The sequence below is a fragment of the Sus scrofa genome, chromosome 6 (assembly GCF_000003025.6).
Source record: "Sus scrofa isolate TJ Tabasco breed Duroc chromosome 6, Sscrofa11.1, whole genome shotgun sequence".
NCBI classification, from domain to species: Eukaryota; Metazoa; Chordata; class Mammalia; order Artiodactyla; family Suidae; genus Sus; species Sus scrofa.
The window spans coordinates 146,227,704-146,247,624 of NC_010448.4; the positions used below are offsets into that span (position 1 = coordinate 146,227,704).

The 19,921-nt window shown below is 43.3% G+C and overlaps 1 protein-coding gene across 4 annotated transcripts in view; it reads right to left on the reverse strand.

Moving 5' to 3' along the window:
* PDE4B (phosphodiesterase 4B) overlaps nucleotides 1-19,921 on the reverse strand; it is a 552,844-nt gene that overhangs the window by 60,442 nt on the left and 472,481 nt on the right. Inside the window, exon 1 of one of the 4 annotated variants that reach the window (XM_021093173.1) lies at nucleotides 8,369-8,554. The gene's annotated coding sequence lies outside the window, so the exon portion shown is untranslated. 4 annotated transcript variants of the gene reach the window in all.

Here is a 19,921-nt window from a genome sequence, read left to right on the forward strand (position 1 = left end):
TAAAGTCGATGCCCCATCACTACATTCATCTATGAAAGGGCTGAGTCCCCGTGGGTGCTTCCCTGGCTAACCCTGACCTCCTGAAGCAGACTCTCTGGGCTGGACTCTGGGAATTTGTTCTTAGAGTTGCCTTAGGTGACCCCAGTCCTCAGCCAAGTTTGGCAATAACCACCCTATCTGAGTCTTTCGTTTTAAACTTTTTTTTTTTTACCTGGGAGTCTTGCCTCTTTAATCTGTCCCAGGAACTGATAAATTTAAAAAAAAAAGGAAAAGGGAAAAAAACAAACAAAACCCAATATTTCCCTTAGGCAGCCTTCAGTGGGGCTGACCATTCATTCTAGCAGAGTCCCTGGTTCTTTCAAATCTTATCATCATCTACCCTACAAGGTGGGCTGCAATGATCTAATTAAGCAGAGATAATCCTAGACTTCAGAGATAAAACAGCCAGTCCTCCTGAAGACATGCTTAGAAACATCTAAGTGGTCCAGGGCTGTGTCGGAGATGAGCGAGGTGAGGATTTAAGGAGTGCAGAGGTGGGGGACATGGAGCAGGAGACCCAGAGGCTCTAGACGTGATGTATGGGGCTCTTGGTGATTCAATAAAAACCACAGGTTGTGAATAAAGGCACAGCGTGAATAAAACCAAGTGACTAATTGAGGGGAGGGGTGTGTGTGTGTGTGTGTGTGTGTGTGTGTGTGCGTGTGCGAGTGTACGCACATGTGGTGGGAAGGTTAAGTATGTTTTTTGTAGCCTTGTTTGCAGGTAGACAAGCAGTGGCTTTATGTGACAGATTCCCAACTTCTGACTGGCACATCAATATAAAATTAGGCCCTAGGTTTCATGGCACCCCAACTCGACGTAGAAGCAAACCAGAATTGTTGGAGAATCTGAGAAAGAAGCCCACATTGCATCTACCACAGCTAGTTCATCTTCCTTTGACCCATTTCTCTTGCTTTCGCAGTACTTCCGATCCTGCCCTAACTTCCCTGGTTTGTAAACCACGTCACTTAACTGAATTCAGCTCCAGACTTTAGAAAAACAAAAATTTGAATTTCAGCAATGGTTTTCTTGGCATTTCTGCCTCTGAAGAATTTTACTTGATTCCAATTTTTCCTTTTCACCCTTGGAAGATCATACTTATCAGCTGGGCTTACTCTTTCCCTGTCTCTGCTTTTCTACTGCAGTGTCTCAGGCAGTATAATGCAGTGTCTGTTAAAAGTGATTAAAGATTTCAGTGTCTGGTTTAAACCAATATTTACCAGGGAAATCCCGCCAACATAAATGTGCCGGCGAGGTAGAAAATATTGGCTTAAATCAATCCTTCCCTGAACACACACATACAAACAAGGACTGTAAATGTTTTGCATGTCACTTCTGACATTTTTGGCCCCTTTTTGCCAGTTTCACACATGCATCAATTTAACATAGATTCTGAGCAGTCTTAATACTTAGATAATCTAGAAAATAGATTCCAATGGTGATTTTTAAAAAAGCTTTCTTATTAGCTGAGGTTTGCTGTTTGTTTTGTTTCTGCTTTGGTGGTTTTCTCTAGCATTTATCACACAGGGTCATGTAATTTTGTTTAAAAGGATTCTTTGAATTATGAGAATTAGTATTTTTTGAAATAATAAACAAGGGAATACTGATCTTTTAAAAAGTAGATTATATTACAAAGTTTATTTGCAGAAGCGTACAACAGACATTTTGAGATTAAGTCGGTCTTGTTGAGTGATACTTTAATTTAGCAAACATTTACTGAGCTGATTTTATTCACAGATTGAATTTATTGAATGAGTAAAATACTACTACGCTTCAAATGAATTTTAAATAGTTGTAGTTTGGAGTCAAAATTATTTTTCTGAAATTGGGTAGCCCAGGCAGCCAGCAGTCAGAAGGTCCCAGCTGGCACCTGGCAGCCACAGCTTCCAGGAGAACCAGAGATGGTGAAGGGTGAGTGAGTTTTACAAGCTCAGGACCAAACCCTCAGTAAAAACGTTAAATTTAAGTTCCCATACTGCACTTCCTCTTGGGTAGGGAGGGCTGGGTCTGAGAAGAGGGAATGACTCATCTGCAAAAGGGCCCGCTGGAATTGCTAATGGCAAGCCTCATAAACAGCAAGCACTTAATAAATGCTTGCCTTATAAACAATTAAAATAAAAGGCAATAACCTACTCTAACGCCCTGGTTCAGTGTGGAATGTTCTGATCAAGGTTTGAGGGGCAAGAACAATTTCTATATCTAATCATGGTAAAATCCTCTTGGTCATTTTCTCTAACTCCAAACGTTCAGGAGCTGACGCATCAAAAACTGAAGGACCATGGGAAGGATAGAGAAGCACCATTGAGAGTCTGTCTGAACAAAATCTAATCTTCAAAACAACTGTGTGAAGTCGATTGCATTATCACTAATGTGCAGATGACAGAACAAGTGGGAAAGGAAATAGTGAATGACGCTGGAAAGGTGACCTCGTGTCTGGGCTCACTAGCAGACCCCAGTCGGGGTACAAAGAAGCCAAAGACAAGCATTGCTGTCCTCAAGAAATGTGTGATCCGGGAGGGGAGCAGAAATGCTCCGGCACAGAAGGCAAATGGCAAGGGCACTCTGTCATCTAAGAAGGACCAGTAACAGCAAGGCATGCCTGTGCTTTGAACAGAGCAGGTGCCTAATACATATTTGTGGAAGTGCACTCACATAACTGAACTAAAAGCCAAACAAAGGAAATTAGAGATGGAAAGCCGTGGTGTCCAAAAGGAAATGCAACCCAGCAGTGGGGAGATACGTCTTACCAAACAGAGAGTGTTGAAAAAAAATGGTCAGAGTCAGGGTGGGGCCAGATTATGAAGTGGTGGGGTCTGGACTTAATGCAGGAGGAGGAAGGAGCAATTGGAGGTTCTTTAAGAGGGGAGAGGCATCAGGAAAGAGGGAATTTAAGAGAGTTGGGCCAAAGGGAGCAGGGCAGATGGTTCTCAATAGAAAGTAGCTAGAGTTAAGGATCCCAGCAAAACCTAACTGCAGGGATCTAAGCTGAAAACAATGCAGGTTAGAATAGGTGATGACAATGGGATGGAAGAGATACGTTTTCAGTAATGAAAAAAAATGCACTAATTCATAACATGGCAAAAAACAATACATTGTTCTTCATAAGATGGAGAGAGGGGTGTCTAAAGTTGTCTCTACAGCTTCTAGCCTTGGGGTAGGCCTAAGAGCAGAACCACGGACAGATATGAGGGAGGTAGGGGAGGTTAATGTTACTTTGGACTGCCTGGAGTTTGCTGTGATTCCCACATGACAAAGACTTGGGGTGGGTCTCTGTTAAGTGGACAGAGCTGCAGGCGTGGATTTCTTCCAAGGATTATGAGCCAGGGATGGTGAGCACACACTGCCTGGCCATGACTCTTGGTGGCATATGTCTATCTTCTAATTGGTTCCTAGAGAAAGGTCAGTGACAAACACAAGATTCCTCCTGATTATCTCACCAATTCTTTGCTCTGCTCCCCATCTCCTCAGTCCCAAGTTGCCACAAAGTCACAGTGAAGCTATAAGTGATATATGTCTTGGAAGATTTCCAGCTCTTCAGGGCACAAGCCCAATGCAGGAGATTTCCCGCTTCTCAATATCCGCAAGGAATCAGGCTAACATCTCTTGGAGAGGACCCTTAAAGCTGGAAGGGGCCCAAGAGACTGACCATATTTCAACAAACTCCTTGGTTTTTAGGTGATGATGCCAAGGTCAGGAGAAGAGAACTAACACCTCCAAGATCTATTCCCTCTGTGAAAGAGCAGGAACCAGTTTTTAATTTTTATAGAACCTGTTGTTGCCACTTCAATGTGCCTCATCTCTGACTGGCAACATTTCAAGTCCCATTCAATTAAACTAGTATTTATGGATACATAATAGGTGTCAATCCCTATGCTAGACACAAAGGACACGACAAGGATAAATAGAACAATTACTGACACTGAAGCACTTACAGTCCAGAAAGACTATTTGAGAACAGGAGTAATTGCTTTTCCTTGGGTAGGAGTGGAGGTGAAGGCTTCCGGGAGGAAGTTATGCCTGCTAGGGTTTTAAAGGATGAATAGGAGTTTGCCTGGCAGGAGATAGAAAAAGAAAGTAAGTGTATTCTATATGCAAAGGGAATAGCATGTATCAAAGTAAAGAGATGATACCTTATAGTGCTTGGAGTTACTATATGGGTTTAGTACTTCTATGTTACAGAGGAAGAACAGCAGGAGAGGAATTTAAAAGTGAGTGTGTGTGTGTGTTTGGGCCAGGGGTGAGTGAAAAACATGAAGAAGATGTCCACAGGTCCCTGGGTGATATTCTATAGAGGTATAGTTAGGATCAGAGATATATGGATTATATATGAATACAGTTAGAATTGGAGATATATAGGTACATGAATTAGAGAGCAAAAGTCAGTCAACTATTAAAAAATGACCAGACAGTACTTATTTTAGGCTTGTGAGCCACATGGTCCGAGTTGCAAATATTCAGCTCTGCCATTTAAGCATGAAAGCAGCCACAGACAGGACGGAAACAAATGCAAGTGACTTGTTCTAATAAGGCATTATTTGCAAAAACAAGTGTCCCGCCCGAGGGCGGTACTTGCCCATCATTACTACAGAAACATCCGGGATCCCAATATCACTCTCCATACCTGTGGCAGACAGAGCAAAGGCCTCCTAAAGATGTCTATATCCTAATCCTTGCAACCTCTCAATATATTATGCTACACGGCAAAGGGGGATTCAGAGGGTGGATGGGAATAAGGTTGCTCAGGAGCTAACCTAGTAGTAATTTCAGATTATTATCTAGGTGGGCCCAATGTATAAGGGTCCTTAAATGTGGACGAAGGCTGATGAGTCAATGTCCTCGTGATGGAATATGGGAAACATTCAACTGACCATTGTTGGCTTTGAGTATGGAAGAAAGTCAGGAGCCAAAGAATGTAGGCAGCCTCTAGAAGCTGGAAACGGCAAGAAAATGAATGTTCCCCTAGAGACGCCAGAAAGGAACAGAGCCAAAACCTCGATCTGGGTTGTCCTAAGCCACAAAGTTTGTGAAATTTCTTACAAAGGCTACAGAAAACTAATACAATACGCACGTGAGCTAATAAACCTCCTAAACACTGCAGCGTTAAGAACTCAGGCTTCACATCCACTTAAATCCTCCTTTAGGGGAAAAGGGTAGGTTCAAGAAATCGGGGTTTGGATGTGAGAAGGTTAGGCAATGCTTCAGGGTGTATCTAGAATAAGGAGCTGCTTTTAAACTGAACAGGCTTCATGGATCTCTGATGGGGCAGAAGAGGCTCTGCAACAAAAACTTCACTTGATTTGTGTTCTCTGGGGGCTCCCAGACCTATACGCCTGGGGAAAGAGAAACTTGGGCTCATGAGGGTGCAGGCAAAAGTCCCAGAGCAGGTCTGTAGGCTCAGAGTGGGGAAGTGGGCTGTCAGACATCAGCCTCTGACTTTCTATTCCACCCGCAGCAGGCCACCCCTGCCACCTGCTATGCCACCGTACCACTGACATCACAGCGGATACAGTTTGCTGTTCTAAAATGTGCATTATGAGGAAAACGAGACCGTGATACTGGTGGCATTTGACTAAAGGAAGCAGCAGTCCAAAGATGAGCTTGGGCAGCCTGGCAGGCATGGGCGGTTTAGGGTCATTTCAGAGACAGCTGGGCACTCAAGAAGATAGGTCAGTTGAGGTCAAGGGCCTCTGCCCAAGAGTTCTCTTACACTACCTGCCATGGCCAGGGGCATGGGCCACGGGTTCTACCCTCCCTTCCATACTGTAAACATCCTGAAAGCAAAGACTTCCTCACAGCAGCTACCCCAGTGCCTTCTAACTCCAGGCTACCTCACTGCCCAGTAGCTAAGTGATTAGGAGTAAAACCAAGACCGCAATGGCAGATCTTGTCATAACCAAAAAGATTCTCACCCAAAATGTGGAAGGTACATTTCCATTTACAAAACCTCCTTGCATACACTGTCTCAAACGATCCCCCTAAGGATGTTATGAGGTGAGTGTCCACGAACCCATGTTGCTGATAAGGAGAATGCATTTTACCCACATTGAGCCGCTACATTAACACCCAACAGCTCACAGCTGGAAGAGCTGGGCCCAAATCCAGGCCTTGGTGTCTTAGGTGGGAGCCCACTGCTCCCCGCTCCCTCCTTCTTTTTCTCCCTCCCTTCTTGAAACACCGAGTATCTGCTCTGCAGCAGCCAACATGGTCCAAGGTAACCACAGATATGAAGGCAACTAGGAAGGGAGTTCCCGTTGTGGCGCAGTGGTTAACAAATCTGACTTGGGACCATGGGGTTTCGGGTTCGATCCCTGGCCTTGCTCAGTGGGTTAAGGATCCGGCGTTGCTGTGAGCTGTGGTGTAGGTTGCAGATGCGGCTCGGATCCAGCGTTGCTGTGGCTCTGGTGTGGGCCAGTGGCTACAGCTCCGATTGGACCCCTGGCCTGGGAACCTCCATGTGCCGCGGGAGCAGCTCAAGAAAAGGGAAAAAGACAAAAGAAAAAAAAAAGTTAACTAAGAAGGTTCTGGGCCTAAGAACATCACAGTTTATTGGGGGAGGCAGACATGCCAATGTGTCCATTGTGATACAACCTAAGACGAAGACATCTGAGTATTCGCTGTGCTGTGTACTGAGTATCACCTTTAACATCTTATGTAAATATTGTCTTCCCCACTTTACAGGTAAGGAAAGGTAAGTTTAGAGTCATTAAGCATCTCATAAATTGTGGCCAGGATCCTCCCTTCTCTCTTTTTTTTTTTTTTTTTTTTTTTTTTTTTTTTTTTTTTTTTTTTGTCTTTTGTCTTTTGTTGTTGTTGTTGCTATTTCTTGGGCCGCTCCCGCGGCATATGGAGGTTCCCAGGCTAGGGGTTGAATCGGAGCTGGAGCCACCGGCCTATGCCAGAGCCACAGCAACGCTGGATCCGAGCCGCGTCTGCAACCTACACCACAGCTCACGGCAACGCCGGATCGTTAACCCACTGAGCAAGGGCAGGGACCGAACCCGCAACCTCATGGTTCCTAGTCGGATTCGTTAACCACTGCGCCACAACGGGAACTCCCTCCCTTCTCTCTTAATTAATTCTTCCTGGTCTCACACTCTGAGCCACTATGTTGTCCCATGTCAACATAGGCACCAGCACAGAGCCCTACAGCAAGACAGTGGAAAAAGCAGGGGAAAGACAGATTGACGTCTCAGCCGAATTAGAGAAGGAAGCTTTCCCTAGAAAGTGGGACATGCACATAGAATTCAGTGAAAATGAATGAATCCGGTCATTTAAAGATGATCTTTAAGTTTGACCCCCGATTCTAAAATCTGAGCAGGAGAAGAGAGCATCCTAGAAATTCGATGCCATTTAAAAATATTTTTCTGAGTGAACTATTAGGTGCAAAGCATTGCCCAGGAGATTCTGTGAGGAATCAGATTTGGGCCCAATTCTTAAGGAGATAATCCTGCATTTGCCCTGAAAGAGAGGAGGTGAAGCCACTGCCTAAGAGAGGCGTAGAAGAAAAACTTCTGAACTGGGAGATGAGAGATTTGGATTTTCTTTCCAGGTTTATCCCTAGTTCACTCCAGCAAACCCCTCAGCCTCTCAGTTATATTTCTTTGATTTTGAAACCTGGTGTTGGAACAGGTGATGTCCAGAGCTTCTTTTAGTTCTGTTGTTCTGTTAGTTGACTCATTAAGGAAACAGAGGCAAAGTTCTTCCTTGAGTCCATGGGGTGGAAAGGGAGAGTGTAGTTTACCTCATCAGAAGCCCTCCCATAGGAGGTGCCCAGGGCACCTGAACCCTCAGATGCCCAGCAGCCATCAGGGGTGAGCTGCTAGCCACCAGCCTGTTCTCTACTCTCAGCCTTGCAAAGGTTCCCCTAAATAATGAAACCACAAAGACAGAGACCCTAAGAGGTTAGCACGATGCCTTGCCCATCAACAGTGCTAAGTGGATGCTTGAAGCTATTACACTATTAGCGTTGCTCTCATAGAATGACAGCAACCCACACTCTTTACAGGGAATATTCTATGCACAAGGGGCCATAAGGAGTGCTTTGCTGACAATTATCCACTCCTCCTGGCAAATGTAAGCAGTATGACCATCTCTACTCTAGAGATGAATCTGTGGCTGGAGAAGGTTAAATAACTTGCCTAAAGCCACACAACCCCTCCTCCAGCAGAGAGCCTGCCCTCCCACCCAGGACTGTCTGACCCCAAAGACCTGGCTCTCCATGCCCCAGCTCAACTTTGCCACCCTCTGTGATGCTTCCAATTTGGGTACCCTTCCTTCATGTTAACCTGTACTGAGCAACAGGGAAGGACATATCATACCACACTCTTACCTTAGAGTCTGCAAAGTGCTTTCTCACACATCCATTATCAGATTCTCTTGGCAGCCAGAGAATGAGGTGGAGCGTTATCTCTGTTTTATAGAAGACACTGAGTCTCAAGGGAAGCTGAGTAACTTGGAGGTTTCTTCAACCTTGCTGCCATGCTAATCATGGACTCATCTAAATTTCTGACCACTCTGGGACATTATGTTTCAGAACATTATGTCATGTGTCTTAAAATGTATCCAGTTATTTATATTTGCATTGCAGCATGGTTAACATAGGGCCTTTCCAGAGAGATATTACCAAATGCCAACTGGTATTTCCTTAAACCTCCTTCCAAGACTTGGTGGATGTCATTTCCAAATAATTAAGAATAATTCAATGAATCCTAAAGTTCCAAACCTTCATAACCCTACAATTTTCTTCTTTTGGGAATGCCAGTATATTTGCTGAACCTCATCCTCTTTAGAATGTATCTGTAAACTGCACAGACCATTTTGAACCTTCTTTTCTGATTATAAGGCTGTATGCAGTGCTATGGAGCAGATTATGAGGGACTTTCTTATAAGTTTTCTACACACTATATCTAAATGCAATTTTAACATAGCTTTGTATATGTCAGAAACATAGCCGTTGAGTCTTCCCAACTTCCTACCCAAAGAAAGCATGTAGAAAAGAAAGATAAATACATTTTTTTATCTGTCTCACATCATCAGAATCTTACCACGAGAGGAGGTGGTACTCTTTGCGAGGTTGTGTGATGGTTAAATCAATCAAAACAACTGCCACATGACACAACAGGGATGAATCTCATAGACGTAAATGTCGAGGAAAAGACATCCAAAGCTAAAAAGCACAGGGATGATTCAATTTACATAAAGTTCAAAAGAAGCAAAAACGCATGTCTGATGTGAGAAGTCAATGGAGTTCCTTTCAGTCGTGGCTCAGTGGAAAGCAATCTGGCTAGTGTCCATGAGGATGCAAGTTCGATCCCTGGCCTCGCTCGATGGGTTAAGGATCTAGCGTTGCTGTGGCTATGGCGTAGGATAGCATCTACAGCTCCAATTCGACCCCTAGCCTGAGAACCTCCATATGCAGAAGGGGGCGGCCCTAAAAACACCAAAAAAAAAAAAAAAAGTCAAGAGAGCTGTTACCTTGACTCGGTTACAGAGGTTGGGACTGGAAGGGGACTTGAAAGGAACTTCCATGGGGCTGGCAATGATCTGTCTCTTGTCTGGGTACTGGCTGCATGGGTGTGTTCGTTTTATAAAAATTCACTGACTTCTACACTTGAGATTTGTGCTCTTTTCTCTATGTATGTGACACTTCGCTCAAACATTTCTAGGGAAAAAAATCAATTAACTCCCTACTTTCTTAGGTCTTGACAACTATCACTAGCATCTTGATTCTTCTGTCCCTTCTTTTTCCCCTTTGCAGCTTCTCATTTAAGTGTCCACCTCTATGCTGAAATTGCTCAACTAAAATCAACCTGTTTATCCATCCCAGTTTGTATTTTTTTTCATGGCTACTGGAGGGTAGAGCCGGCATGGTTTGAAGAAGAAAAGGTTCTGCCATATACATTGATGAGTCCTTGAACAGGCTGCTTGTTCAATGTGACTCTGAGGGTCTCTACCTGTAAAACTGGGGTACTAATGGCTACTTCATGAGGTTATGATTATTTATCGTGAACATTAAATGAAATAATGTGCACAAATGCCATCAGCAATCCTAGGATAAAGGTACTCTCAGAAATCTGGCTTTTGGTCTTAGTTCCTGCCCACCTTGCTCAGGCTGCTTGGATCTTTCACAGGAATCCCATCAACAATCATATATGAAACAAAAATATTCCTCACTAACTTGGGATTTCCTGGAAAACTCTCATTGTCCATATTTTCTCTTCTGCTGCCACAGTGGAAAGTGTCAACACTAGATTAATCGCATTCAACATAAATCACTACCCTAACCTTGGCAGGGCTCGAGGGAAGGGCAGTTTTATCATCTCTCTACTCACTCCCCACAGTTGTTGTATGAAAAGGTTCCCACAGCTCCTAAATTCCCATTCTCATGGCTACGCTCTCACGTTTACCAAAAATCCAATTTCCTATGTCACCTGTAAGAAAAAGGTCAATTTGAATTCCATTAGATTTACCCTTTTACCTCATGAGCCTTCTTTATCTGCACTTTGACCTAGCCATTGTAGTTTCCTTCCTTGTTTGGTTTCGTTTTTTTCTCCTCCATCTGTAGTTTGTTTTTGCTTTTCCAGGACCTTGCTAATTTCAGTTACAACCTCATTCATTCATACCTTTAACATCTGGTTCTCCATGACTTTCACTGCTTCTGCCCATACACATGATCATTTATGTTTTGCTCATCCAACAACAACCGAAAAGCTCTTCTTTATGCCCTACGTTGATATTATCCTTCTTTTATCACCACCTTCCAGAGAAATTATTTCGCACTATTATTATTTTTTTTTTAGGGCTGTATCCATGGCATATGGAAGTTCCCAGGCTAGGGGTCTAATCTGAGCTGCAGCTGTTGGCCTACACCACAGCCACAGCAACCCAGGATTCTAGCCGCATCTGCACCCTACACCAAAGCTCACGGCAATGCCGGAGCCTTAAGCCACTGAGAGATGCCAGGGGTCAAACCCGTGTCCTTGTGGATACTAGTTGGATTTGTTACTGCTGAGCCACAATAGGAACTCCCAGAGGGAAAATTTTAAATTTGACTTCTACTTTCTCAGGAGCCCATCAACCTTCAATGGTTGTAATCTTGCTTCTGCTTCCTCCATTCAATGGCAACTGCTACTTCTGGCTGGGGCTCAATGGGAACTGTGGTGTCTGGGGAGCCCTGGGATGCAGGTTCAATCCCCAGCCTGGTACACTTAGTTAAGGATCTGGCATTGTTGCAGCTTAGGTCGCAACTGTGGTTCAGATCTGATCCTCTGGCCTGGGAGTATATGCCTCGGGGTAGCCAAAAAAACCCAAAATCTAAAGCCCCAGAAGACAATGAAAACTGCTTTCTCTCTCTCTCTTTCTCTCAAGGCCCAGTGGCCTTCCAAATGTGGAATTTAATGGGTACCTCTTGGTATCCATTGACATCTATCACACTTGACTTAGCAACTCTAATCTATCCTTTGGCAATTTCATTTACTTCCATGTCTTTAAATGTTATTTTCAGTTTTGATAGCTCCCAAATTGTTGGTCCTGATCAGTTGCTAAATCCACATCTACGTTTCCAATTGACCAATGCACTGTACCATATCATTATTCTACTTGTATCAACTCAAACTCATCATAAGATAGATCATTTTATGGGATAAACACTGTTCAGGGCATCTGATTTCCCAAACTGGCTCTTCCACTCACTTGCACAGTGATTATACATAAATCATTTACCCTCACTGGATTTTCTTCTACATAAAACAAAGGGATTGGGCATAATTATAATGACCTTTTATAGCTTTGAAATTCTATAATGCTATGTTTAAAAAGAAAGCCATTACTTCCCACCTACAATCTGCCCTTTTCCATGGTTTCCACATTTTTATTTTTGTTTTATTTTATTTTATTTTTTGCTTTGTAGGGCCACACCTGCAGCATATGGAAGTGCCCAGGCTAGGGGTTGAATTGGAGCTGCAGGTGTCGACCTACACCACAGCCACAGCAACACCAGAGCCAAGCCATGTCTGCGACCTACACCACAGCTCATGGTAATGCTGGATCTTTAACCCATTGAATGAGGCCATGGATTGAACCTGCATCCTCATGGATCCTAGTTGGGTTCATCACCACTGAGCCACAATGAGAACTTGGCCATACTTTTGTTAATGGTACCACCACCATCCCCACCTAAATTACCTGAAGCTTAAAATCTCACCCTTATCTCCTGTGTCTCCTTATGTCTCCTTTTTCTTTTAATTTCTACAACCCACCTGTTGGCAGGTTCAGTGGGTTTGACCTCAAAAATATCTATTTCAATCAGTTCCATCTTTCCCTTTCTCTCATTATCATCATCACTTAATTAACTAGGACTTTTGCAGTCACTTTCCCACTGGTGTCCATGTTTTATATGATCAGATGTTTGATTTTCTTCAGATATAGCTTTCATTACATCAACAGCCAGCTCAAAAATATTTAATGATTCCCATAGCTTTTTTAATATATCCATACACATTTATTTGGTGTTCAGGCTTCTTTATAATCCAGGTCTAATATTACATATTCTTCTCCTTTACCTAAATCTCAGCTGCAAACACAGAGATGGATTTGTTCCCAAAATAAGTCCTGTTATTTTCACCACCCTCTCCTGGTGTGTGCTGTTTTCTCTGCTGGAATGATGTTCTCTGTCATCTATTATTGAAATCCTTGCCATCAATCAAGCCCCAAGTCAGATAGTAACTTTATGCTTGCAGTCATCCTTGAATCCCACAGCTGGAAGGCATCTCTCCCTGCTCAGAATACCAGTGCTGTCACATTCCTCTGCAGTGACCCTTTATTATGCTCTTAGCTGATTTAAAACAACTTAAATATATATATATTCACTTTTCCTATTATCTGGAGGGCAAAGGCCATGTCTCCTTTGTAACCAGATCAGGATTTCTACTGTAGGCTTGCAGTGGAAGAGGGATACAAAGAATGAATGAAGTACTTAATATTGAACTTAATGTATGATCCCCCCCCCAAAAAAAGTCACAGGTTTGTGCCCTTAAGGAGTTGTAGGGGAGATAACTTACTCTCCCACAAGACAATTAGAGAACAATTTAAGATTTCTAACACCATCAACACCAAATTGAATTGCTTCCGCTTTAGAGTCCGATTTTGTTCCAGCCCAGCTCCTAGTAATTGGATGCTATCAGACACAGCATCACCCTGGGTTACTTTTTCTCATAAGTAAAATGTCGAGTTGTCTGATGTAGCCTAAAAACAATCAAAACAAAGGCATCCACTTAAATTTCAGATAAATAATATTTTTTTAGTTCTTAGACCATAATTAGCACTTATACTAAAAAATTATTATTTATCTGAAGTTCAGATTTAACTGGGTATCCCATATTTTATTTGACAGCCTTAAATGAGGGAACTGATTTTAATCACTTCTTCGGCTGTCTACTCTAACAGTCTGCATTCAAACAGTTAGCATTTTCAGAGAAAGAAAGCTAAAACTGCACTGTTCCCTTGCCTTGTACTTCTTTTTTCCCTAGATCTCTGAACTCAGCTTTTTTTTCTTCTTCTTCTTGGCTGCTCCAGTGTTATGTGAACATTCCCAGGACAGGCACCGAACCCATGTTGCAGCACCAGCCCTGCGCCACTGCAGTGACCACACTGGATCCTTAACCCACTGTGCCACACGCGAACTCCCTGCACTCAGCTTTCAGCTCAGTTATAGACGTCATAAAACCCCTTTGACTCTGCTATCAAAAGTAGCACCTTCTTATCCTTCTGGCTCCTCTCTCTAGTCACTTATTCCCTTGGCTTGCTTTCTTTTCATTATCTGAAATTATCTTCTTCACTTTTGAGGGCACATGCTTAGTGTCCATCTCCCTCTGTCACTAGAATGTAACCTTCAGAGAGGAGGGTCTACTATCCTGTTTACTGCCCCATCCCCAGCTCATAGAACAATCCTGGCAGGCACAAGAAACACTTAAAAAAGCAAAAAATACAGTAGGTGCTAAAAATATATGTATTTTTTTTGGCCAATGAGGGCAAATGGGATCCAAAGAAAGCAAGCTGTGTATGGGTTAAGATGATACAGGGAAGGCTTCTTGGAGGAAGTGGGATTTTAGTAATGCCATGAAGCAGTGGTATAGGGGGAGGGTGTGAATCACTTGAATCCGTTTAGGGACATTTTCAAGCTGTACAAGTCCCTGCCCTCCCCCTCCTCCTCACAGGGCCTATTGGAATTTAGTGTGGTTGATTAAGTGCTAAGTTTAACGTCAAAAGGCTCCCCAGATGATTCTGAGGGGACCCCTCAATCCCATTTGGGAACATCTACCATGAAGGGTGGGTAGGATTAAGCAGAAAGCATTCAGAGTGATATTATCAGCACAGAACAAGGTGAATTGTGCACCAAGAGAAGAAAAAGAGCATACATGATCAGGTTTGGAAGAGAGTTAAGCAATTTGTGCTTCAGCTTGTAGGCAATGGCGAACCGAGGAAGGATTTTCAGAAGCTAACAAAACTGTAAAAAGGGGAATTGCTAGCTATAATTTACACCGAGGTCAGGAAACTCTGGGAACCCAATGCAGCCCGCTGCCTATTTTTGTAAATGCAGTTTAACTGGAACACATCCATGCCCACTCGCTTATGCATCGCCTAGGCCCGCTTTTGCTGAAAGTCAGCACTGTGATACTCAGCCCCTGTCAAGCTCTGCGTGTCCTTGAAGATTCTTCCATCAGAAAGAGCCTCGCTGCCGAGATTTGGCGGATTCATCTTATATGATGAGTCCATGTGTGCGCCCATTAACTCCTAAGCTGAAAGGCTTTGGAAGAGACAGGTCCTAGGTTAAGTGCTGGGCTCTACACGTACATGACTTGTGCATCCTCGAGCTTGCTCACCACCTACCGTACTCATCATATTCTATTTATATGGGGTTATGAATACATACATCAGTGGTTTGTAGCGTCTTTTATCCTGGCACAAAATAGGGAGCTATGGTTATAAATAACCAGAGAGCAAGTTCAAATCTCTTCCCAGAAACTGATATCTGACAGGATTGGTATGAAGCACCAGACACATGAGCAGGCAGGGTGTCATGGCTAAGTTTTCCAGTAACTCCGAAAATATCTGCTCTTACCTCTTTCCCCATATAGTTACACAAACACCAACCTCCATCCTTATCATGCTTCTAGGCTTCTCCCAACTCTGTCTTACTTCTGGGAATAATCTAACATTCTAGGCAAATGGCTAGAGTTTAGTTCCCTAAGCACCTCCTCCAGGAAATGGTACTGTTTGAGATGGTTTTAAAAGAGCTTTCCACCTCCTCCTACCCCTGAGGGTAATGTGGAAACAAAATTCTCTTCTGGCTACGGTAGATTATACAGCATTTATTCAAGAAATATTTATCCAGGAGTTCCCGTTGTGGCTCAGTGGAAATGAGACTGAGTAGTATCTATGAGGATGTAGTTTTGATCCCTGGCCCCAATCAGTGGGTTAAAGATCTGGGGTTGCCTGAGCTGTGGTGTAGGTGGAAGATGAGGCTCGGATCTGGCATTGCTGTGGCTGTGGCATAAGCTGGCAGCTGCAGCTCCAATTCGACCCCTAGACTGGGAACTTCTATACGCCATGGGTGCAGCCCTAAAAAGCAAAAAAAAAAAAAAAAAAAAAAAAAAAAAAATTGGGAGTTCCCGTCGTGGCGCAGTGGTTAACAAATCCGACTAGGAACCATGAGGTTGCGGGTTCGGTCCCTGCCCTTGCTCAGTGGGTTAACGATCCGGCGTTGCTGTGAGCTGTGGTGTAGGTTGCAGACGCGGCTTGGATCCTGCGTTGCTGTGGCTCTGGCATAGGCCGGTGGCTACAGCTCCGATTCGGAGGTTCCTAGCCTGGGAACCTCCATATGCCATGGGAGCGGCCCAAGAAATAGCAAAAACAACAACAAAAAAGACAAAAGACAAAAAAAAAAAAAAAAAAAAAATTAAAAGTAATTAAAACAAAAGAAATATTTATTCAGACAGAGTGTATCATGCTCTGTGTTGGGATTACAATGGTGAAAAAATAACCACTAGTGAATGACTCGTAAGTAATTAGTCTTAGTGCTTAGATAGTTATATTCCAATGTGGCTGATTGAATTAGAGTGGTCAGGATAAAGAGGTGATAATCCTTGGGTGCCCTGAAAGCCTATAAGATGGTCACCTAAGAAAGTCTCAGGGACTTCGTGGAGGAAGTGATGTCTAAGTGATAAAAAGAAGCAGCTCCATAAATGAAGAGGAGGTGGGGAAGGAAGCCAACAACAGAGAAGCTCTAAAGGCCCGGAAAGAGTAGACAGAATACAGGATCCTCATGTCCATAATATAGTATAAACAGTTGTTGATTATCTGAGAAGAGCTAAAAAGCCTTATGGTGGATTCTCATCAGTTTCTGGTATGTTACATGAGGAAGTAAGGGCTTTGGTTTTTGTCCCACTTTTTAGATTGCCACCATTGTGTGTGTGTGCGCGCGCGCGCGGCGCGCATGTGTGAACTCTGGCTATTGCTCCACCTTTTAGAACATCAGTTTTCTCATTTGTCAAATGGGGCTAAGAATACCTGTCCTCGAAGGACTTTGCAGGAATCTAGTGACGTAATGTGTGGGAAAGGGCTTTACAATCTCTAAAATGCAAGGGATTATATTCTCATTCCTGCCGTCACCCAGGCCACTCCCTGTTTCCACCCACCATTGCCCATACAGGTTTGCTCAACAAATGCAAGCTAATTTTAACATCATCTGCTGACAAATAAATCACATATGGCGATCAAGAGCCAAAAGACCCCTTTTTTTTTTTTTTTTTTTGTCTTTTTGCTTTTTTCTAGGGCCGCTCCCGTGGCATATGGAGGTTCCCAGGCTAGGGGTCTAATCAGAGCTATAGCCACTAGCCTACACCAGAGCCACAGCAACACAGGATCGGAGCCGTGTCTGCAACCTACACCACAGCTCACAGTAACGCCAGATCCCCAACTCACTGAGCAAGGCCAGGGATCGAACCCGCAACCTCATGGTTCCTAGTCAGATTCATTAACCACTGAGCCACGACAGGAACTCCACGAGACCAGATTTTAGATTGTCCCAGGCTACAGGGTACCACAGCCCATGTCATAGGTAACAGAAAGGTGACCATCAGGGAAACTTAGTTACCAAACTGGGCAATCTGTAATTCCTTATGTTTTTCTTGCTCATCTGACAAATGTGAAAACCAGTGGGAGGAGTTCCATGAATGTCCCCCAGCTAGGGAGTCATGCAAAGAGCACCGGGTGTGTGGATGAACTGGGCATTTCCATCACCGGCTGCCTCCAAAGCCACCATGTCCCTTCCATTGCAGGACTGTCTCAAGTCTTCCAGGAACCAGTCCAGGCACAGTGAACGGCAATCTGGAAGCTGTTTGGCTTTTCCCGCTTTCACCCCGTGTGTCCTAATCCCTCCCTGCTTCTGGGCTTCCTGTAATCAAATAGTCACAACCCCCGTGGTTTGGGAGGATAATGGCCACCTCTCAGACAAAGTCAATCAACTGGATGAGCAGTAAGCTCCAAGCTTTAGAAGTTTTCTCTCGAGTTATAAAGGCCCAGTGAACTTGTTGCTTGTATTTCTCCCATCCTAGTCATTCCTTAGGAGACGTTTAGCAGGGATCCCTGTAAGAAAAGGGTCTTTGTAACTCACATGGGTGTAAAAACCAAACCTGTCATTTGAGAAAGGAACTCATTTATACCCATGGGGAGGAAAGGCTATGGAATTCATCTGTGACCTAGTTTTACAGAGCATTTAAAAGGAACTTTGAACATTTTCATTTTATTGTTATTCTATCTTGAGGTCATATTTACATGTTTGCAAAAATTTATTTCTCTAATATCACCCATGTTTTTGAAAAATATGGACAGTCAATCTGATGTAGTTTAAAAAAAAAGAAAATATTATCTGAGTGGCAAAAAGATCAGAGATCTTGGAGTTCCCACCGTGGCTCAGTGTTAATGAATCCGACTAGGAACTCTGAGGTTTCGGGGTCAATCCCTGGCCTTGCTCAGTGGGTTAAGGATCTGGTGTTGCCATGAGCTGTGGTGTAGGTCACAGATGCCGCTCACATCCTGTGTGGCTGTGGCTGTGGTGTAGACCAGCAGCTGCAGCTCCAATTCGACCCCTAGCGTGGGTACTTTCATATGTCGCAGAAAAGAAAAAAAAAAAAAAAGGTGTCAAGGGCTCAAGTGCAGTGTTCTCCTGAGTGGTCACATACAAATTTAACTGGAATATTCTAAGATTGTGGGGTTAGTGGAGAAAGCCCAAGGACTGAGGCTTGGATTCAAATCTAGACCCTGTCCCCTAAAACTTAGACGGCTTTAGACAGGTGCCTGAATTTTTGTCAGTCTTCCCCATAGTTTCTGTGTGTGGATGTGAAAAACCGCAAAGCACCCAGCACAGAGTAGGCATTCATAAATGTTAACCCTCCTTTCTTCTCCAGAAAGCTCTTCCCTTCCATGGTCCATCTGTGCTCCATCATGGAACCAACGAAGTGAAAGCTCTCAGAGTCAGGCGAGCTTCTCCTTCTCTTGATTCCACTTACCAAAATGTGCCCTCTTCCCCACCCCCATATACTCCTTTCAACACTTTAATGAAGCTCCCCACCTAGCCGGCTTCAGGGTAGTCTTAAGTTTGAGAGTAGAAGTCAGGGTGAGAACAAAAGTACATTAGGGTATTGTTCTGTTGATGGACTCAATAAGATAGTAGATTAATATAGGGTCACAGGATTTACCACTCTTTTTTGTATATTCTGTCTTATTATACGCCTGAGGAATTTATGAAAAGGAGCATACTTTGGAATGATATCTGAATTTACTAATAAATGAGGAAAACAGCTTTTGGCAATCTTCTACATATAAGGGAGTAGTTAATAATGAGACAACCCTATTATTACCCTATGAAACATAAGATAAGCAATAATAATGGACTAATAATCTGGATCTTTAACCCTACTAGCTAAAAGATTCTGCAGTAAATATTATAATGAAGTGGCTTTTGGATGAATGAATGAGAAAGTGAAAGCTAGGTTAGAACTTTCTAATGTGGATTTCCTTTCATTTTTATGGTTTGGATAAATTATAAAAATGAAGCAACATAATCATCTGATTTGTCCTGGTTTGTGGAAGAGTTTTAGAATTGCTTTTTATTTTTTAAATTTATTTATTTATTTATTTATCTTTTTAGGGCCACACCTATGGCATATGGAAGTTCCCAGGCAAGCGGTCGAATCAGAGCCACAGCAATGCCATATCAGAGCCGTGTCTGCAACCTGTTACACCACAGCTCACGGCAAGGCCAGATGCTTAACCCACTGAGCAAGGCCAGGGATTGAACCCACTTCCTCATGGACACTAGTTGGATATGCACGGCTAAGCCACACTGGGAACTCCTAGAAATGCTTTTTAAAATCCATTTCTTATGCAAATCAAAACTACTATGAGGTACCACCTCACACTAGTCAGAATGGCCATCATTAATAAGTCCATAAATAGCAAATGCTGGAGAGGGTGTAGAGAAAAGGGAACCCTCCTGCACTGTTGGTGGGAATGTAAGCTGGTACAACCACTATGGAGATCAGCATGGAGGTACCTTAGAAATCTATACATAGAACTACCATGTGACCCAGCAATCCCACTCTTGGACATATAACCAGACAAAATTTTCCTTGAAAAAGACACATGCACTCACATGTTCATTGCAGCACTATTCACAAGAGCCAAGACATGGAAACAACCTAAATGTCCATCAATAGATGACTGGATTAAGATGTGGTATATATACACAGTGGAATACTACTCAGCCATAAAAAGAACAAAATAATGCCATGTGCAGCAACACGGATGGAACTAGAGACTCTCA